General features: G+C 44.4%; 1 protein-coding gene and 1 long non-coding RNA gene across 2 annotated transcripts in view; one reads left to right on the forward strand and one right to left on the reverse strand.

Moving 5' to 3' along the window:
* The window catches only part of JCAD (junctional cadherin 5 associated), a 79,572-nt gene that overhangs the window by 51,003 nt on the left and 5,650 nt on the right, over positions 1–22,919 (reverse strand). The window lies entirely within an intron of this gene.
* Positions 9,287–11,567, forward strand: LOC139080471 (uncharacterized). The gene is made up of 2 exons (XR_011535002.1): positions 9,287–9,396; positions 11,106–11,567. It is a non-coding gene; the product is annotated as an uncharacterized lncRNA (long non-coding RNA).

Genomic DNA, 22,919 nt, shown 5'->3' on the forward strand with positions numbered 1-22,919 from the left:
ATGTGAAACGTGAAGTCTCAGAGCTTAATCTCAGCCTATGGCTCTGTGTGTGTGTGTGTGTGTGTGTGTGAGTGTGAGAAAAGGGCAATAAAAGAACTAGCTTTCAGGAGTTTTCAGAATTAGAAGAGTAGTTTTGACCCAGTGACAAGAGGATGAATAAATGAGTTAGAAATCTTGGCAAAAATACTATGGACAAAATAGCCATCTGATGCTAAATCAAGCACATTCTCTGAAGCTTGCATGAGTGGGATAAATCTGCATGACTCTTCCTTTGGATAGTAACACATATTGTCCCTGTGGCTAGGATGGTACTCCACTGCCTTCCGTCCTTGTCTTCTAGATTTGATGGGAGGGCATCAAGCAGGCAACTGGCCAGGTGAAAGTAATGCCACTATATTATGAACTCATTGAAAGTTTCAGTGATTTCAAGTTCACGGACTCTATGTGTCTTGAGCCAAATTCTCTGGCCTGAGCATTCAGAAGAGCCAGCCAGGCCTGGCTTCCACATGCTCCCAGGTGGACAATATCTCAGCTCACATGTGGGTAGGTCACAGAAGGGTAGTGCTGACATGCACAGCTCTACATCCACCCAAACACACAGCAACAACGATTTCCAGAAAGGCAAGAGGATCTGCCCTGGCTCACTGCCAGCTGCCAGGGACTCCCTGCATAGAAGGAAAATCCAAAACAGGTATAGAAATCACGACCACAGTCCTCGGAGCCGGGTTGTGGCGGAGGAAGATCATAGAGCTGTGTCCCTGCGGCACAGCCACCACTGCCTTATGGTATCCATCACATCCCAACACATGGTGCGTTCCCACCTAAGAAGCAAGAGCTGCTGATGATTAGAAGGCAGATGCTCTCCTGTCCATTTCCCACATCTCACTAGTTTTTACAAGCTTTAAGTATTTTCTTTAAATGCTGACTACACAAATAGGAAATCTGTGTAGGTTTCTGGGAACCATCTTATTCTCTCGTGGGGCAAAGGCCTTGGAATCCAGAATGGAATGCGTCTGAGTTGTCCTAACCCCTGAGGGGAGCAAATGTGTTTTGGTAATGGTGGATACAGTGCAATCATACTTCGCTCCCCCAATCCTTGCTACCGTGAAAAAGCTCACATAACGGACTCCATTACAGGTTGCTTTCAATATGGTTTTAGTAGGATTCTTTAGGAACAGCATGCTCTTCTCATTAAATCTATTAGTCTGGTGACATTTTCTTCAGCTTTATTCCAACTACACGGAATGGTCTAATTGGCTTAACATTTCTGTCAGCACCAATGACCCTGGATGATTCCTACGTAATGAGAGGGCCAATGACCAGCTACAGAGATAGAGTGTCCAAGGTGTGCTCCAACTTTGTTGGATTTTGAGGTGAAACTGTACCCTTAACCCACCCTAGGAACTGACATTCATTCTCGATAAAAATTCTTGCATAAAATGAAGCCAGTGTTACATCAGAAATGCCAAACACCAGCAGACGCCAACCTGTCAGAATCACGCCATCGGATGATGGAGCAGCACAGTGGAAAAATCAAAACTGAGTAGGAAGGGGCAAAATGCATTCAAAATCAGGGCCGTTTGTTTTTGTTTGACTAAGATCTGCTAAAGGGGGAAGAAGTCCTTTGGAAGAATTTGGGTAAAAAGCAAGGAGCTGTCATGCCTGTGTCTGTGTTTCCCGTAGCCTGCTTCTACTGTATCCTCGCTATATTATAACATTTCTTTCCAAGTGCTGTCGTTTGTTCTGAATCTTCTCAACTGAGATGACAAACGGGGTTAGCCTGATGCTTCCTGGGGCATACATGTTTTCACTTCTGATTTATAAATATGGTTCAAACAGGAATTTTCTGAGCATTTGGTCCCTACCCAGGAATCTGACAGATTTCTTACAAGAGTTAGAAAGCCAATGTTTTTATTTTATCAAAGTAGTTACACTATACAAGTGTTTGTTGATTGAAGAAACCACAGCTGGAGCTGAGTTTCAAAGTCGTGGTCCTCCAAGACTGTGGGTCTCACTCAGCCAGATGTAGAAACAGGGCTTGCCCTTTCAGCAAGGGATGGCATCCCAGTGCTGTCAGGTTCCCTCTTTTCTAATTTTGTGGTGAAATTGTGAAGCGCTGTTAGTGTGCAGTTAAGACAAAGTACGGCTGCACATGTGGTTTTGGGTACCATGGCATCGCTAATCACCAGAGTCTAAATTAAACTCTGGTGTGATGGGGCCGATAGATGGCTTGTTATCCTCAACTTCACAGGAATAAAAGTCAGCGTGAGAGCAAAGCCATCATGCTTGTCAAGGGTAGGAGGAAACAAGAGACATACTATGAGCTGGTAAGGACCAGCTGCGAAGACTGAATTGCTCAGGTCCGTGTTTTATTCATTTCAGATGGGTTTCTCTGGGAGCAGGGAAGGCACACTCCCCAGCAGAATTCACCTGCCCAGAATGGCAGGCAGAGAAAGGACGTGTATTTGATTGAACTTGGAAAAATACAAGAAGACGTCTAGACTTGCAGAGAGTATTAACAATGCTGCTGCAAGCCAGCCGGAGTGGTCCGATGAAACCCGCCCCTCAGAGTCAGAGCTTCCAGTCTTCTCTGTGGCACGGGGACGCACAGGGTGTGGACTTCGTTTACAAACCTTGGGCAGAAGATGCTATATCAAACTGCGCTGCTGCCACCACAAATTTCCTATCCATCTCCAGAACTTCTCCATCTCCTCTAAGAGAAGCTCTGTACCTTTAAACAATAACTCCTCATACTGTGCCCTCCTGTCGGCCCCTGTAACCTCTATTCTATTTTCTGTCTATAAATTCATCTATTCTAGGGACCTCACAGAAGTGGACTCCTATAATATTTCTCATTTCGTGCCTGGCTTATTTCACTCAGCATAACGTTTTTGAGGTTCATGCGCGTTGCACCATGTATCAGAATGTCCTTCCTTTTTAAGGCTGAATAATATTTCTTGATGTGTATATACCATATTTTGTTTATCCGTTTGTCTATCGACAGACACTTGTGTTGTTTCCACCTTTTGGTGGTTATGAATAATGCTGCTATGAACATTGGCACAGAAATATCTGTTCGAGTCCCTGCTTTCAATTCTTTTGAGTATATACCTATGAGTGAAATTTCAGATCATATGGCAACTCTATGTTTAACTTTTTGAGGAACCGCCAGACTATTTTCCACATTGGCTGCACCATTTGACGTTCCCACCAGCGATAAAGCAGGGTTCTAATTTCTCCACATCCTTGCCAACACTTGTTACTGTCAATTTTCTTTGTTGTGATTGCCATCCTAATGGGCATGAAGTGGTACCTCTCTGTGGTTTTGATTTGCTTAGTGATTTAGTCGCTACAGACTGGTCTGGCTTTTCCTTTGAAATTTCAGTAGCTCGCTCTAGTCAACCAGGCAGGGTGTGTGTGAAGCCTGTTTCCTGACATATCTCGGAGCTGCTCTGCAGGGATTCCACCTTGTACCTGTCACAACCACACAGCATGCAGAGGCTGATTGCGACTGGAGAAAGGCAAATATCAGCATCAGGAAGGGCACTTCGCACTCCCAGTGGGCCGGATGAAGGGTTTCTTCTTTCTTCTTTTTTTAATGCGGTAGCATCAGAGACCTGCCATTCAGTGCAAACCGGGCAATTCACTCATCAAGCCTGTGAAGATGGATGAAATACATGCTCTAATGAAGGAAAGACTAGACAAAGGTGACCATTGCAGGGCTTGCTGCTTTTGAGGGAAAAGCTGATTGCTCTGACCCAGCAGCAAGAGCAGTTAACTGTACCTGTGATAATTGGAAAGAGCTGGATCTGGAAGGATCCATCAGAGAAGTCGCTTCTCTGCTGATTGGCTGATGGCAGCAGACCGCTGCATGGAAAGGCCACGGGACAGTAGTGCGTTCCTCTTTAGGACTAGAGACGTCAGAGCTGTGGCAGACATTTCTCCCCGAGGACTCTTAGGATAATGGTGCCCCTGATGTAGGGACTAAGGCTGGCAACGTGCAGGAGAGAAGGGGTGTGGCCAGTGTTCTTGCATACACCTTAGTAACGGATGGTCAGATGTCGTAGTCATCTTCTCTCGTGCCCTTGGAGCAGGAAGCTTTATTTGATGCTATAGAGATGGAGGTAAGGGCTCCACAAATCTGGCCTGGACTCCAGCTGTCAGACTCTGCTGAGGCTATTCCAGTCAACACCAATGAAACTCACCTCTGCTGGTGACGCTGGTCTAGGGATCTGACTTACTTTGTTAGTGGGTCAAGAAGACTGGTAATTATAGGAGCTTCTGGCTAGCTGGCAACAGAATACAGAAAGGGACAATTGAAACTTAGAGTGATGGAGATATTTCTGTTCTAGATGGGCTTTTGAGTTTCCAAGGAGCAAAATTTCCCAGAGAAGGAATCTGACTAGTCTAATTAATCCCATTATCTCTGGGCAAAGCTTTGTTGCCAAACTTCTTCGCGGATTTGTGGCCATGGATTGGGTGACCTTGTGTCATCTCATTCATCAGGCTCCAATCAGCTGTGGCTGGGGGTCTGGGTCGCATGATACACAACAGGGCTGCTCCTATTCAGATACTAGAGGACAGAGGGCAAGATATTTTTCTGGAGTTGGGATATGCATGGGACCTATGGTTGATGGGTCTAATACGTTCTTATCTAACTCTGCACTTATGAAAACAGACACTAGAACTGCAAATCCTCTGCTTAAAACTTAGAACAGTTTCTGTGCGTTATGAGAGTAAGTTATAAAAAGAATTTAGCTCAGGTCTTACTTGCACAATTACTCCTAATCATTATTCGTCATTTATTTAATTTTTCAAACAACTCCTCCCTCCCAAGGAGAGAACAAGAATGAAAAAGAATATCCATATAAATCTCTTGGCAGAGAAAAAGTCTTGAAGAGGGTTTCCTTAGGGAGTTACCTGAATGGAGGAGTTTAGATGTTCCTAGAGTAAATCCAGATGGCATTAATTCTCTCACTGTCCCGTGGTTTGATCTAATAGTCATTGAGTGAAAAGGAATTCTTCTCTTTCTTTGGAATTGTCAGCTTAGAAGAACTACTAAGTTTCAAAGCGTCATTTGTGTCTTTCTTCTGAAAGATTCCTTGTTGCTTTCTTTCTCCCTCTTCCTTCCTTCCCGCCTTCAAATAGCTGCCTTGATGGTGCTCTGCTGTCAGTTCCTGGGGCTCACAGCTTTGGTGACTTCAGTCCCTCCCTCCCCTTCGCTCCTTCCCCAGCAGTAAGTCATCACTGGCTCCTGCCTTTGTGTCCTTTCAACCTATCCCTTCCAATATATTCCCACAATTTTGGCAACAGTGTCCCATCTGGGGCTCTGCCATTGGCTTTCCTGTGCTCCCTCAGATTTCCTACGCAGAACCTGGAGAACAATCTGACATAAATCTCATTTGGATCACCCCACTCCTGTTTGCAAACCTGTGATAAAGCCTCTCTCAAATTCCAGTCCTGCATCACATGCTTCCTACATTAAAGTTGCTGATCACACGCTTCATGGATTATCAACCCACCCCCCACTCGGTAGGATCGCCCCACCTCTGACCGCTCTGCAATTACCGTGCTGGGCCCGCTCCCCTTCTCGGCCTTTCTGCAGCCCATCATCTCCTCTGGAATGCTCCTCGTCATCATCACCCTCCGGGGCCCCCTTCAATTCCAATTCCAGCTGCAATCCCCCAGCCTTATCCCACAGGCCTGCATACCGTGCATCCTCTCCTTTAACTGCCTCCTTATGACTCAACTTGCATCTTCTTGTCCATAATCCTTGCTGCCCAGTTGGTTCCTAAAACTCCTCTTCCGTGTGAGACCAAGAAAGACTTGTTCTCAGCTTACAGAAAGAGGAAAACAAATTCTCTTGTCATCAGGGCAGTCCTACTTTAGATTTGTTCCAGATATTGTTCTTATTCCAAATTCGCTGAAGAACAGGGGAACAAACCTTGACCCCAGCCAAACTCCCCTTTCTGCTGACCACCCATGGTTCCCCAGAAGGAGGCAAATGCTTTCTGAGGTCAAGTTTAAGGGGGACCTATGTTACCTGGGAGAAATAAGACATTATCAGCAGCTAGTTAACTCAACCTTGGGCAAGTTTACCAAATTAGCTAGAGAATGCAGAAGAAAGGACTAGAAAAAAAGGCCACTATATTTTGATATTTTACATATCAGTCAGGAAATTTTTTGGTTAAAATGACAAAAACCCAGTTTGAACCAGCTTGGTCATATAAGGAAGCTTAATTGGATCACAGAATTGAAGAAAGGACTGAACCAACAAGTGGGCTTAGTTAAGGCACAGAGGTGAATCAGAACCTGGAATTCAAATGCCAGCAGGTACCACAGTGGTACCAGCATCCCTCTGACTAGAAAAGAAACCAGTGTGGCTGAGACACACCACTGAGGAGAGCACACACATCTGCTGCGGAGAAGCCCCTGCCATTGGTCAATACTTGTTTCGAAGCTGAGTGTGGTACTATCACTTCCAGCAGTGCCTGTCATTCCGTTGCAATAAGACATTCCTTCAGTTTTTAGAGATATCAAATGTGTGTATAACTAGAGGGTCAGCAGGTATATCAAATTTCTTTATTTGCTGCACTTTAAATTTAGCTGCATTTGTTTAAATATCTTTGAAGTCTAAGTGTAATTGTGTTTTCACCTTTTTCTTAGAAATGAATAATTATGAATATATATTTATACATCTCACACATAATGGTGATAATAGAAACCTTAAAAAGTGCCTTGGAACAGATGGTAGTTTTAGAACAAGACAGATCCATTAGCTGTCAAATCCAGCTTCCTGGAGGATGAAAAATAGAGTGAGTTCTCAGGTAGTGCTAAGCAAAGCTCTCACTTATTCTAATACCTTAGCATATGGGCTCTTCTGTAAAAATTTTGCCATGGGAAGACTAGGACAACTCATTATTAATGAATGTCACAAACTGCAGGAAAAAAAGTGCTTCTCTGATCAAATGCTATGGTACCTAATTCAAAATATATTTTAAATGATGCTGTTGATTCCAGACCAAATAATGCAATTTCCAGGGTTTTCTAGATATGCATGGTTTTCTATCCTCATTTGTAGAAACATTTTGTCTCCAACATTAACCACAGAATGGAGGACAAAGTAATCTCCTATTCTACAAAAATGGAGTTCTCTAGAACTGTGGAAAGCCTTAGAAGTCATTACAGATAGAGAAAATGACTTGTCCAAGGTCAGACAACAGTTTAGAGCCAGAGCAGGTGCTGGAAATCCAGTTTTGTCTCCAGCGCCTTTCGGCCAGGTCCATCGAACGCTAAGCAGTCATTTCTAGAGGACTATTTCTATAGTCACTCATATCAGAGCTTCTGAATGTGTATATTCATGGAGATCTACTAAATGATTTCATAAAAGATTTTTAAACTACATTTTACGCGACCACAGTTTTCAAGAAAAATATATCTAGGGGTGTGTTGCTCTACTTGATAGAAACAGCAGAATTCTTTGTATTCTCCAGAGTACAGGGTCTACAGACCGCTGGGAGTGCTTTAATTTAATAGTTAAACCTTAAACGCTTGTTTACTAAGCCGTCAAACCTGTAAATTACTCAACTTCACACGGGAGTGAAACGGAACGTCCATCAGCCCTCACACAAGTCAGTCATGAATCAGAACAGAAACATGGGCATTTAAACCACAAGAAAGAAAACACACAGGTGGGCAAAGTTTCAAAGAATCTGACAACATCTACTATTTGGAAGTGGGAGAGTAAGTTAACTTCATGTAGAGTATAGCAATTATTTGCACTCCGGAAATCATCACAGCCCCCCATCCGTGGTCACTGCGTTTTCTCCTCTCATACAGTTGTCAGATTGGTTTGCCCTCATCTGCTCCCCTGACAAAACTAAAGTAACAGCGCTGACTCCAGAACTAGCGGGATGTCAGAATCCTGACCCGGGAGCACCAGCGGGCCTTCCGCTCCTCACTGGGGGCTCTTCTTCCAGTTACGGAAGCTTTTGTGTTTTAATCTTTTGGTTTCTTTATGAACTCAAGTTCATTTTTTACGTTTTCACTATTTCACAGGAGTAATTTGATTGTCTTTTTGGTCTGACCTATATAGTTGGTGTGAAAGAGATTCCCTCAGATTATGAAATCGGGGAAAAAGCGAGACTTAAACAAAATGACGCACTGTAAAATGAGCACGTATTGCAGCCCTATTCTGTGTGGACAGTCTGCTTTATTCACCACTATTTTTATGTGTCTTGTAATGGTCTTTACATTTCAATAGTATTTCTACGTGTGTCCGTTAGTCTTTACTGTAAGATTGCTTTTAGCTCAAAAATTCTGAAGCGAATTTTTGAAATTCTAATGAATAAAAGTCACGGTTCTTGCTTTCAATAAATTCACCATGAAGTTAGAGAGAGATGTGCTAACTCATGTAGATGAGTTGTAATATAGGACACAGGTTTTGCAGAAGCTCTGAGAAGACAGAAGCCAGTGAGAGCTGTGCTGTCACAAAAGGCTGCGTGCAGGGGATGAAATGCCCTCACGGGATGGGAAGATGGAAGGGCTTAGGAGTTAGGAGTTAGGATCCACGCAAGTGAGAACTAGTTTCAAGAACTAAAGACGTATGTTGCAAACTGTGTGTGTGAGTGGGGAAAGATGAGTTGACCCTGAAGATGCTCTCAGGTCATGTTGCAACTAGGCCAAGAGCCCTAATCTCTAGCATCACTCATGACTCAGTTTACTTGTTTTCCTTAAGAGTGCCCATGGATTTAAGGTGATGTTGTCCAAATCCATGGGATTCTAAGTGCGTGGCCTGCTCATCCACACTGCAGGAATCCGTGGCATCAGGGAGAGTTTTGTTTAGCCAAATTATAACACCAACCTAGTCCTCTCTCCAGAATGCCTGCTTATTTGAATGAACTCCTTTGAAATGTTAAAAGTTGAAATTACATGGCAAATTAGACGGAATTTTTTAGACAAAATTTATAAAACTCTGTATCTCTACCAACTCTTTTGAAAAATGGGAAACCTAGAATTTTTTAACATTAAACTGTCACCAAAAAATCAACAATACGTTGTGTTCTTAAAAAGGATTTTTCTCAATGAAAAATGAACATGTTCAAAGGACACTAAAGACTAACTGCCCAGAAAAACAACTGGGCACAAACTCTGTTTATTATCTGCCTCTTTTCAGATATTGAACTTTTCCCCTCCACAAAGGACGGCTGGTCCTCTGGCAGACAAATCAATGTAAATAGTGTGTCAGTTGTGCAGGGAATTAAGCCAACGGGTGCGTTTTACTGACAGGGCAGAAAGCAGAGTCTGCTACTGAGTTTGAAAAGAGCTGCATCAGACAATCCAGTCAAGAGCTCGCTTCCTTTCGCCTGCCTGCAGGATGATGCCAGTAGGCCCAAGGTAGGTAGTTCTGTCTGTGTTTGGACCCCGCCAGTTATCGCAGCTTTGGGCTTTCAATAGTGAATTCTGCGTGCTGAGAGCCGTGTTACGAACCCAGATCACTGATTACTACCTAGCCTGGGTGGAAATCCAATCCCACTATTGAAAAAAGTTGTCCAGTGCTTTGTCCCAGCTGATAAAAACTGCTCTCACTTTCCTAACCACGGTGCTCCCATAGCTCACACACTGGAGGAAGAGATGGCAGGATAGCCACCTGGCTTTTTCCAACCAGTAGCTCTGAACTCTTTTCAATCCATGGGGTATGATTTGAATCAATCACAAAAAGCTACTTGAAGGGGATGAAATGTCCTCTCAGGGTGGGAGCAAGGAAGGCCTCCCAAGTAAGGGACAATATGAGTTATGAGCTATAGAAGTGAGAACTAGTTTCAAGAACCAAAGACATACGTTGGAAAACGTGCATGTGAGTGGGGAGTGACGGCTTGACCCTGAAGATGCCCTCCAGTCAATTCGAAATTAGGCCAAGAGCCCTAATCTCTAGCATCACCAATGACTCAGCTAACCTGTTCTATTTAAGAATGTCCAACTTTACTTTGATATACTTCTTACAAACAAAGAAACTAGATTGACCCAAGAAATGAGAAATAGTTTTCTGAAAGGTTCGCTGATATATTTCTGTCTTTTTAAGGCATAGAGTAAATTTCTTAGTTTTAGTAGACTTTTATTTCTTAGCTAAAGAACTCCTGCTATTACCCATCAGAGGAATAGCAGGATAAGTACAGGGGGATTGAACCCCAGGCTTGGGGTCCAGAGCCTAGGGTGGGAATCCTGGATTTTCTCAATTAGGAACACCTATATGATAGGGAAGCCTTTATTCCCCATTGGTAATACAGAGTCGTACTCCAGGCTGTGCGCTCCTTCACACACTCCACCCCAGGCAGGGAGTAAAGTGGTATCCGAGTGTCAAGTTTAGGAGGACCCGAACACACTCGGCCCAGCACCTTCCTCCTTCCTCCCTTGGAATCTACCAGTCAGCACACACTCTCAGTCAGTTCTCAAGGGGGGGTGGTCTCTGGTTGTTGAGCAGTGACGCCGTCGATGGCTGTGGAAGTATATCTAATTTAGGGGCGTGGCATTAGCAGGTCCGCTTGGCCAACAGATTGAGACCGCTTTCTCCAATGTTACTTTATCAGTAATACAATTGTCTGACTCAGCTGGTTCTGAATGGAAGGGAAATGGGGTAGGAGACGTTATTTATTCATCCCTATTCAAAAAGACGTAGCATGGTCCCTGGAACCTCACTAGACTTTAGTAAATTTTTGCTTAAAATTAATGAAGATGGAGAGAGTGGATCTGGTGGAAAAAAGCAAAGTAGACTGAGTGTGAAAATTATAAATAGGCAGTTGGAAGCAGTTGATCCAGCTTCAAACGCCCAGAGACAGATCATTACCATTAGAATAGAAAATGGTGGTATTTCTCCCCATGGGAAGTTCAGGATAAAATGGTCACCCTTAGAATTCCAGAACACTCCCCAGTTCTCAGAATCTCTTGGTCTCAGCCAAAGCTGTAGGCCTCCTGGGTCATTTATTTACTCAGAGCAAGTGGAGAGCTCTGCCAGCCCAGTGTTCAGGTTCTAAATCAAACAGTTTGGGAGATGGCAAGATAAACGTCCTGATTCAATTTCAGTTTCTTTCTCTTTTAAAAATAATAAGGTTCAGAAACACAGTGATCCAAAAGCAGGAGCTGGATGAAGTCCATTTGGTCTCCAGGACTTGATATGGGAAGAAAAGAAGACACAGCACAGACAATTGATCTCTATCCAGAGGAGGAAGGCAATCTACAGACAGCAGTGCTCAAGGGTGAAGGGAGTCCGAAGGCACAAACTTCCAGTTATACAGCAAGTCAGTCCTGGGGATGAGATGGGCAGCACAGTGACTATAGTTAGTAACACTGTCTTGCATATTTGAAAGTTGCTAAGAAAGTAGAGCTTAACAGTTCTCATCACAAGAAAAAAAATTCTGTAACTATCTATGGTGATGGATGTTAACCCGACTTATTTGGTGATCATTTTGTAATATACACAAATATCGAATCATTATGTTGTACATCTGAAACTAATATAATGTTCTATGTCAATTATATCTCAATAAAATAATAATGCTCATTAACCAAAATGGAGAAGGTTTTCTTCTTCTTCTTCTTCAGGGAAAATTTAAGAAGCCATTGATGACTGAAGGGTTTTTGGTCCTTAAATCCCCTTTTAGATCCTATGATGGAAATGATACTTTGGGGTGTGACAGGCTGATTGCTGGGCTGGGAGACAAGAGACTGGAATTCTCTTACAATCCATCATGGAGTGGATTGATGAGTCGCTTTCCCTCTCTGCATCAAGGTTTCCCATCCGTGAAATGATGGACGAGGCAGCTTTCTTCCATGGGTGGTGAGGGCGGCCTCCGGGCTCCAACTGCCTCGATCTAGCAGTGGTGTCAGTGAATGGCTACCTGAGAGAAAGCAGGGTTCAGAGACGAGCATCCCCCTCAGCGTCTTGAATAGCACCTCTTCTCTCCCTGCTTCATCTGGCTGCCCTGTTTGGCAACCACTTGCAGAGCTACTGCTGTGCTTCCATCTGTCGAATCTCCGTGGAGCATCAGGGATGAGGGGTGTGAAATGCAGATGCTTCTTCCATATTTTTTTAGTTGTTGCTAATGGCTGTCTAGGGACAGAAATGTTGGAAAACCTTTTTGGAAGTCCCTTCTGAAATACATAAAATTATCTAGAGTTCACTGGATAATTGTTTCATAGAATGCAGGATGGCTACCCCCATCCTTGTAGCCAGTGACGCTCTGATTTATCCAAAGGGGTGAGAAGTCATCACCGATGAGTTAATCACTTGAAATAGAGCAGCAGATGTTAGCTGTCTAGTGAACAGTAAGGCTTTTCTGTGTTTTGAGGTCTTTAAAGTACAGACACACATACACGTCAACTCTGCTGTTCACTCATGAATATTCACAATACACGAAAACACAGTTGTTTCAAAATAAATTCAAAATGGCTGGTTTGTTTTCTCCCCAATTATGTTTATGAAATGGTCAAAAGAATATCTGTATCTTAGTAGTTAAGGTCAATGATTTATAACCTGGTTAACTTTCACCAACAGCCAGAGGCTTTGTTGACATTTTCCTAATAAGCACCTAATGGCTGCTTATTTTGCTAAGTGTTGTCATCTTTAATTTAGGGCTACTACCCCAAAAGTTGCCAGCCCAGCAATGTGACTGATGATGTTCTGTATATTCTTTTGTTTCCAAAGCTAATGACACTAAAAATACTCTGAGTGCAGCAAGGTCCAAAACTCATCACGGACACTGTCTGCTCACTTGCTGGTGGCTTGAGGAACTTTTTAGGTTAAATATTTGCTCCAGTGATAGGCACCCACTGGGTGCGGGAGGGGGGTGAGAGGGGGCGAATAGAAGAGGCAGTTAAGAGAAAAAAATGTAAACATTCTAGATCTTATCCTTATCTACTCCTAAGTCCCTTTCTCTATTCAGTCAAAGGTCCTGTCAGACCAGGACAGGTGGGACCCTAGAAAGTAGAAATCTAGATGCCACAGGGAAGGGGGTGCATCCAGGCCTCTGGGACATGGCTGTCCTCACAAGGCGGAAGGATGGCCATGGTCAGCTCATTGTCTGTTTGTTAGCTTCTGCTCTAATTCACATGCTATTGATAAATAAGATGGGGACGAGGGAGAGAATGGGAGCCAAACCCCACGGCAAGATTAGAAATGGCAGGCGCTGCAGACACAGCCTCAGATCACGCAGAGCGGCCTGGGCTCACACAGCCAGCCCGGGCCACACTCATCAATCTCCTTTTGGGCCCACTGACTTATTCAGACTGCAGGTGTGTAGGCTTGTCTTCATCTTCATGGCTAAATAAAACCGTGAAAACTCTGGAGGAGTAGCAATATGGTGTCTTAAAGGCGACTGACGGGCACATCTGAGAAGCTCTGCAATATGATTTCTGACAGTTGTTTGGCATAATAAAAAGATCGCTAAACAGAACGAAGAAAAAACTTCAAAAATAGATGTGATTCTGGATGCGACTCTAGTGGCATCACGGAATTTCTGTTTAAATTTATCCGTAAAGGAAGTTCTATCAAAAGCAGGGCTGAGACAATAAAGTAGGCGGTCCTAACACATGGTGACTGACGTCAGATTTTCTTGGAGGGGTGTAGGAGTTAAGAAGGTGGAAAAATGTGAAAAGATGACTTTATCAACTGCTTGAATTTCCTCACAACGGCAATAATTATATTTTAAACTCTATTCAAGTTATTTAGCATAAATTCACCTTAGGTTTAAAATCAAAGAGCACATTTTCTACAACACACGCAGATCCTCTGGAAGGAGAAAAAAGAGAGGAGATTGGAAACAGGCTGGGCAGCGGGGTGTGCGATGGGTTGTTGTACATGGGGATCCAAGTAGGACCATAGCAGCTGGGAGGGCCAAAGACGCATATTTGCATGGCTCCAGCTCCCGGCCTGTGGTGGCAAGCAAAGCAGAGCAGCTGGGAGGCTCCATAATTGTCAAAGCCATCACAACCGCCCCTCACTCCCCCATCCAAACCCCAGGCCCTGCAAACAGGCGTGAGTGGGCCAAAGTGTTGTCCTTAGCTTACTGAACCTGAGGGAAGAAACTCCTGAAGGCTCTCAGAGACACCTGCACACGTGGACGACATCCTGGGCAAAAGCTTCACTTGAGAGCACAAGGCCTGTGCTGTGTGTCACACAGTCCTCACAGCAAGTGGCTTCGAAGCTTCGAGAAAAAAGCATTTTCCTTCCATGGGCAGGATTAACAGCAGCAGCCGAGCCAGCATATTGGATACCGGGCATTTGCAGCCTGAACGCTCCCAGTTTTGACTATTTGTGAACAACCCCCAGTGCCTGTGACAGGTAAGAATTTGTTCTTCCACTGAGGCACAGAGCAGAACGGTGTAGAGCAACGTTTGGGGGTGAGAGTGAGCCATTTAGCAAGTGAATGAGCTTAGCTTATGGCTTAGCATCTGCGTTTCAACTTAGGTTTTGCCATTTTTCTGCTCAGTGACTCTTGTGAGGCGCTATTGAAAAATAAAGTGTTCTGTTGCAGAAAAAGGTCTGTAAAGAAAGCCAACTACGTATGCTAATTTTGAAAGTGAAAAGAATGCAAAATGTTCTAAGTGAACCATAGATTTTAGCCAGGAAATAGAAATTTTTGATGAATTAGAAAATAATGGAGAGGATATATCATAGAAGGAATTCAGAGTTTGCATATATGCCAAGGTCCCGGATGTCGAATCTACCATACTTCCCGAGTTTGAGATGTGAAAGAGCCGTGCTCTCGACGTAGATACTGCAACCAAGTAATAAGAGGAATCTACCTTCAGCCAAAACTGAGATCTCACTCGTGATAGGTGTGGTTTAAATGTTGATAAAACCCACAGTCTCCTGATTTTCCATGTAGATCCCAATGCTGTACTCATTCCATGACAAATTTTGGGGGTCTACATACTAGTGTTGCTTACAAGCCCATTGTTTTCCACGTCTGGGCGCCAATATTGGTTTGGATAATTTGGAACTGGCATGTCAGTGAACTCGTTGGTGCATTCAGGTTGCCTGTGGAGAGGTGTGAGACAGACATAGGCCCACAGCTGGCACCCTTCGGAGCTGCAGAACAAACAGGAAGAAACTGGACCGTTTGCTGAGTCAATGATGAGCATCTGCTTATAGAGTTGCTTGGTGCCTTGCTCCTCTGAGTTCCTGCAAACACCTCCTGACCTCTAGTCCCTGTCTATAGCCCTCTTATATTATCAGGGCAGCATGCTGTTATTCAGGCCTTAACGCTAGCGGGCAGCACCGAAGCCAAGGGAACCCCAGGGATAGAGAACATCTTGGAGATTCAGCAAGTATTTGGAGTTCAAGGTTCTTTCATAAGCATCTCCCAAATAAATTCTAAACTCTTTGGTTGTGTAGAATATTGGTTTCTTCACAGTGCTTGCAATAAATAGGCCCTCACCTGAGAGCTCGGGCATCTCAGTATAGGGTTGGGGACGTCATGGGAGTCTGTCCTTCTTGCATAGCACTTTGCTAGGCCCATGAGACTTACTGAGTATGAGGTGATTGCTGCCGTGTGAAAGGAAGGAAGGTGATACTTCTTTGGGGGTTGCTACAGGAAGTTTTCGAGAACTTGCCTTCCTGGTTTGTCCTTACTCGTATTGAAGTCAAGATGAAAAATCATGAACTGCGGACTGGAGGGCTACTGTGAAATATGGGAGATACAAGGGAACAAGTCAGACTCCCAGGCACTGTGGGGTCGCTGTCACCGCCCGAGGGGCTGTATAGAATATACCTTCTTGTCAAAGACAGATGAGCTTTACCGTTGCCTGCACTCTCTCTTATGGAGTCTTGCAGGGGGTGGATGGTGGTCTTAGGGAAAGAAATTGGTTCTTTTGTCTAAACTAAAGCACCATTCTTGCCTTTGTAAAGGCCAGCCACCCACTCCTACTTCAATTTCCTCTTGCCCACACACCTCACAGATTTAGCCTACCTGTTCTCTGTCATTTCACTACCCAACCTCCTGCCCGAACTTCTCTCTCCCTGATCTCGCTGACATGTGGGGTAGGTCCCCATCTTTTCCTCCTTCCAAGCTCTCTCTGAAACAAGCATACAAAGTTCCCTTTTGGAGTGCAGATAACATCTAGTCCTCACCACGGATCAGGTCCATTGTATGGGTAGGGTGTTGGACCCAGTGATTCAGATTTCAGTCCAGGGTAGACTCAGGCTGTTGCACCATAAACTAGAGCGTGGTTCTGAGTCCCTTTGATCATTTCTTCCATTTTCCTAGTATTTCCTATGGCCCTGGGGCAAACATTACGTCCATTCCCTGTCGGTGCGGGGTGGGGGGGCGGGGGGAGAGCATTTTGTTTGTTTTTTTGTTTTGTCCCATGGGGCCTTGGTCCTCCCATCTGTGCAATGAGATAGGTAGACCAGAAGATTTCTAAGTTAAAATCCTGCAAAATGCATCCTGGTAAACAGAGTGGCATTTCAGTTGTCTTGGGGGTCTTCCTGCCCCTCAGGCAGCAGTCGGAAGACCTCTCCTGAGGGAGCAGAGCCCTCTGCAAAGCAAGGATCAGCCCACTCTCAGGTAAGGAGCACTCTCAGTGGGGGCTGGTCCAGACCCTCTGCCAGGGGAGCGGGGAGCTTTCCAGGAAGCATGACTATGTGCACACCGCTGGGTCCCACCTGTACCCTGGCCTCTAGGGCCCGCTCCCACAAAGCAGGTGCTGGTGCTCTGTATCCCACCCATGGAGGAGGAAAGGCCTGCCCGGCTCCAGAGTATGGATCCCAGGAAGATAAAAACCAGAGAAAAACAACAGTGCTTGGGCTCCACGCGGAGCTGTGCCTGCTCCCCATCTCGTCCCATTTCTGAGTTTGCGTCCCTGTCAGACCTGCTGTAACTTGGAACTTGGGGTTGTGCATTTAGTTCTCTTCTCATTTGCACTTCATATGTCCTGATGTCACAGCGTTTATTCTGCTGTGTTTTAATTATTACCTTACCTGTTGGTCTTCCAGGCCAGACTCTAAGCTCCTCTCAGGCAAGAACTGCATCTCACTCATTTTTGCATACCAAGTGCCTGGCACATGACAGCTGTGCAGAAAATATTTACAAGACGCTCAGGTCAGCAGCTGAGGTTCTCTAGGGGAGAAATCCTACAGAATCCTAAAACCCCAGCCTCACTTTATCCTGGGAGCAGTGGTAATAAAAAATGACCAAATGAGCAAAAGGCAGGCAGTTCTCATTCACCCTAGAGACTTTGTGCAGTTTTTTGTTTCTTTGTCTCTGTTCACTTATTTGTTTGTTTTCAAATAGAGTGGAGCTTCTCTCTAAAACTCTTGTCATGTAAAGTCAGCTGATCACAACAGTCAGAAAAAAATACTGCTGTGTTCCACTTTTTTTGCCTCGTCAGTAAAAGCCAAGGTTCAGTGCACACAAGCCACGCAGTCACCAGAAGAGCTAGAGTGTGGAGAAGCTTCCAGAAAGACACAATTAGCCCGGACCATAAAGGTCTCCTCTCGCTGTCGCTCCTCCCCTGGCCTTCCCACCGCAAGAGGTGCCGGGAGATAGGAGAGCGTGCGTTTGAGAGCAGAGCTGTGGAGGGCCGCCTCTGGGGGACACAGCCACCCAGCCTAGAGCTGGACACCTGTTCTGCCGCTAACCCCACCTCCCTGCGATGTTAGGGTTTCCCCATCTGTGAGACGTGGAAAAAGCTCCCTCCCTTACAGAGCTGATACAGGGATTAGTGATAACATATAAACGACTTTACGACTGTGATTATTACGGAAGTCTCTAGGCGCACACCACAGTCTCAAGCTGGCACATAATGAAAATCAAGGAGTCGCTAATGCATTATTCATCACACCTTGACATGACTTTTATATAACATTCAGCCAGAATGTTTTCGATCTGTTTCTTCTTCATTTGCTATTCTGAGCTCAGAACATAGGATAACTAGCTCATCAGTTCAACGAGCTGTTTTCTGTAAAAAATGAGCATCTATTTTTGCCAAGGTCTCGGGTTCCTGAGTGTGCCTGGCTTCCTGAGGTTGGGGTATGAACTGAGGAAGGCTCAGGTGTACCATGGAATTTCTGGAACAGATGATTAAGGCTGCATGTGACATGTGTCTATTTGGAGACACTGTGGGAAGGTGAATCAAGCAAGAGCTCAGATTTTCCAGTGAGCAACTGTGGCGTTTTAATTAGCTTTGAGTCTATTTCTCTGCTGGAAATAGCAGATCTCTGAGCGTTTCTTCAATAGCATTACAGTAATTATAACAATTCTGAAAGGAATAATTTACAGGATTATTTTTGTAAGCTTAGAGGAACAAGAAAGGCCACATCTAGCTCTGCATTTGGTACATGCCTGGAGTTACTGTCAGATAGATGTTTAAAAATATGAGTGACAATAGTATAGACCATTTGGTTTGTGCTCTCCATCAATGCTCTAATATTGAGCAATGGAACTTTTTGCCATAATAGAAATGTTCGGATTTGTGCTGTCTCATATGGAGGCCACTGCCCACATGCAGCCATCAAGCACTTGAAATATGGCAAGTGAGACTAAGACATGAATTTTTAACTTTAGTTAATGTTAACTAATTAAATTTAAATAGCTGCTGGTGGCTGGTGGCTAGTGGCTACTGCATTGGATAGCGCAGCTCTCAGGTACCAATTGGAGCTCACTCCAGCTGCCCTGACACTGGAACACCAGTGGGGCAGAGGAAGAAGCCTAAAGGCCCTGGCGAACCACGGAGCCCATGTGCTCAAGCTCAGCTGAAGCCTCTTGATTGGGCTCTCTGGTTTTCCATTCCACAGCAGATTGGAAGCAGCCATTGAGAGAGAGAGGCAGATAACAATGGCAGCAACTGGAAACAAAAATGAAAAAGGTTGAAAACAGGACTGTTAAGAGAAAAGCAGTCCAGGATTATTGGACAAGCAGTCTTTATACCTCAAAAGTATAGTAATCGATGCCTTGGACTGCTGAGAAAATGTTGAGTTCAGGGACATGAGCTTCAGGAAAAATAACAAGAAAATGAGCAGACTTCATCCATACGTTTGTCCACTGAAAGTGGTAAAAATATAAAGTTTTGGCACACAAATGGATGAGTATGGGTCATCTGGAGATTCCAGCTACTGATCATGTCTCATTCTTCCTGTAAGCAAGAAATCATCCTTCCCTATGATATCCTACTGCTCTGGGGATGAAACTCCAAATAGTTACCGTGACCCTCTGCACTGCCTGATGTAGCTTTGCCCGCTGCTCCTGCCTCAGTTCACCCCACTTCCCCTGACTCTTTGTTCTCCACTACGCTGGTCTTCCTTCTGTTTCCTGAAGGTGCCATGATCCTCCCTCCATAGGACTTAGTGTGTGCTGTAGCCTCTATCTAGAAGAATCCTTCCACCCAACCCCCATCCCTCTCGCCATCCGGATCCCAGCTCCAATGCCGCTCCTTGGAAGGCCTGCTTACACCTCTACCCCTCCCCACCCCATCCAGGCCTGGCTCCCTCGTTAGCCACTCTCCCATCTGGACTCCTTCCCCCAGAACACCTGCTTGAATATATATATTCATCACTGAGATTATCTGATTTATTCATTTGTAAATTCTAAGAAAGCGGCGATTGCTCTTGGCCTGATTCATTCACCTTTGTATCCCCAGTGCCCAGTTGACATTCAACAAATGTTAAATGAAAGAATGAATGAATTCTGGTTTGCTCATAAGATTTTAAGTATGACAACTGTCTTGCAATTCCTAACACTTTCACATCTTTTTATAAAGTCTCCTTCCGCTCTGGGGTGACTCAGCTTCTCTTTAGTGCCATTCCAAAGTTCTTACTGTCCAATAGCTTCTTGTCATGAAATCTTCAACCTTAAAATTCCACCCACCTCTCCCTTATTTGCTCCACTTACCACATTCGCCCCCAAAACTTCCTGTTTCCTTTAAACCGTTGGATCTCCTGTTGGCAAGCTGAATTGCGTCTGTGGTTCTTTCCTTAAGGATGCGATTCCTGATTTTTTTTTTTTTTCACTGTTTCCTTCACTTGATTTTACTGATAGCCTCTGAACTCCTTGCTTACTTCCTTTCCGCCAGGACAGCTGCATTGTCTCTGAGATGTTTACCTTATCCTCTACCCCGTCTTTTTCTGTTATCTCTTCCATAGACTTCCTCTAAATTTATAATCTTTCTATTCCATATTCATTTCCTTTTAAAGAAAAGTATTAAAAAGTGGGGAACATGAAACCTACATGTATTCCAACTCTTCTCACCCCCTCCCTTCGAAACATAAAACAACACCACAAAAAAGAGGTCTCAGTTTCCAAAACCTTCAGGGGATTCCCAGCTTCCCATTTTCTGTCTAGTTTCATTTTTTTTCTAAACAAATCAGGGCTAAAAACTCCCATTAGTCCTATCCCATCTCCCTAAACCTAGTCAAGCAGTTATGCCTCAGGCTTCATTCTCTTTTTTCAGAATGAGCCTTCTTCACTGGTTAAGTGATTTTTCCTTTCTAATAGACCTTGTTTGCTATTAGCGCCCGTTAGTCAATTCCGGCTCTAGCGCCCTGTGGACAGCAGAGCAGAACTCTGCCCTGTCTTTCTGCACCATCCTCTCACCTTGTGGTGCTGTATCAGACATGCTCCACTGCTATTCACAGGGTTTCCACGATCAGTGTTTTCGGCAGTGGGTGGCAGGTCCTTCTCCCTAGTCTGTCTAGTCTGGAAGCTCTGCTAAAACGTGTCCACCATGGGTGACCCTGCTGGCTTTTGAAATACCTGTGGCACAGCTTTCAGCAACACACAGCCACCACATATGACACCAGACAGAGGGCTGGTGTGGTTCCCTGACCGGGAAACGAACCCGAGCCACAGAGGTGAGAGCACCGAATCTTAACCACCAGACCACCAGGACGGGCTATTAGACCTTATTTAGTACCAAATTCTTGATATAAATTACAATTCTCTTTAGCAAGTACTTATTGAACAAATACTGTGTGCCAGGCGCTGTGCTGGGGAAACAGCAATGAATAAGATAAAAGAAAAGCCCTCTGCTCATAAAAATTATATTCTATGGGAGACGTATGATAAACATATGAACAAACATATACAAAATAATTTTAGATAGTGAAAAGCTCTACAAATAACATTATATGATACGTGGTATATGCAGCGAAAAATATCTGACTCTATAGCTCCTCGCCCACAGGAACGTTGTGACAATTAAGTGAGCTAATGTGCGCATAACATCTAGAGGAGGGGTCATTATTCTTGGGGAAAATTGTGACTTTGTTTTTTAAACACAGAGTCCTGTCATAAATGTATTAAGAAATCTTGGTTTTATTATTACTTTTTTAGTGAAAGGGAAGATTATCTGCACAGGCACTCAGGAAATATTTATGGAGTGTCTATCACGGGCTAGGCACAGCCATCCGTGCAAAGTGTTGCAATGAAGAACAGACAAACCTGCGACATTCGGACTTTAAAAGCAGGACTGAAATCATGAGCTGACTCCGCTGTGGCTTTTGCCGGGGAAAGGCCAATCAGGCTGGAGGGTGAGCTGGTACAGCGCCCTTAGACCACTCTTGGCGACTCACCTCCCGTGTAGTCAGTGTCCCACAGCACTCTATGGTAGAGCCCTGGTTATTCTCTTGCCATGATATATAAAGGTGTATTGCAAGGATAGAGAAGCCAGTAACTCAGACTCTCAGACTTAGAGTTGGAAGGAACTTCACATGTCATATGTCTATTTCACAAATGCAGAAATACGCATATATATATTACACACACACACTTACATATACAGGTACACACGTATACATATATGTATATAAACATAAATATCCAGTTCTCTTCATCCCAAACCAGCCCTTTCTCTATTGTTACTGTAACAACCTACTGGCAATAACCACTTAGAGAGTCAACTTCTTAATTCAATTCAACCAACCTTTTCTACTGTTTGGTTATGTGCAAAATACTTTCGGAGGCATAAAAATGAACATGATCTGGTTTCAATTTTCCAGCAGTTTGCTGTATAACACAGGGGCGATAATTCAAAGAGAGGCGGGTAAGGGCTATGGTAGAGGCACAAAGTTTCATGGAAATGCGTAAAAAGAAGTTAATGCCAGCTTGACTAGTTCTGATTGGAACCAGCCTGCAAACAGAGAGGGGGAGGAAAGGGCATTAGGAATGAGGGCATCAGAAGCTAATTCACAGAGGCCTTGGGGCATAGGGCTCATTCAGGAAAAAGGAAATGATTTGAGGGGTCCTGGAGTGTAGGGCTCCCAAGGGCTGGAGGGGGCGGAGGTGGGAAGGGAGAGTGAAGCATCTTGTGGAGGAGGCGTGCATGCCATGCCCAAGGAGTCTTGGTTTCATCCAGTCACCATTCTGAGCAGAGGGGCAACTTCATTAGAACTGTGCTGTGAGATTAAACTCACAGGAGAGAGAAGAGAGGCAAGCTGGCAGTGGGCTGAAAAATGGCAGCTCAGTTCTGTTATTCACGTGTTACCTGTGATAATAATACTTCACATTGATTGAATGTGCTAAGAGCTGTGAGCACATTAGCTCACTTAATTGTCACAGCACTCCTGTGGGCTAGGAGCTTTTATTACTTTGATTTTACAGATCAGGAAACTGAAGCTTAGAGAGTTAGTGCTAGAAAGAGGCAGACTGGAGAACCAACCAGGTCAATTTTATTCCTAAATCCACCCTCTTCACTGAGGGACAACATTCCCCTCTATCGCTAACTCCAGTTGGCGATGTTTTTGTTGAGGGGGAACAAGGGGAGAGGTGAAAGTAATTTTTAGACATCCCTGCTATGACTGGTATTGAGAAGGATGATAAGGAGACAAAAGCTGAGCCTGACTGTGCTTGTCACCAGCCCTGCACTGTGGGTGACATTTAACCTCCAAGGGGCTCCTGCTGGCAATTTTCTGGCCCAATTCCTCACCTTCA

Source organism: Equus przewalskii, chromosome 30 (assembly GCF_037783145.1).
Source record: "Equus przewalskii isolate Varuska chromosome 30, EquPr2, whole genome shotgun sequence".
Lineage (NCBI taxonomy): Eukaryota > Metazoa > Chordata > Mammalia > Perissodactyla > Equidae > Equus > Equus przewalskii.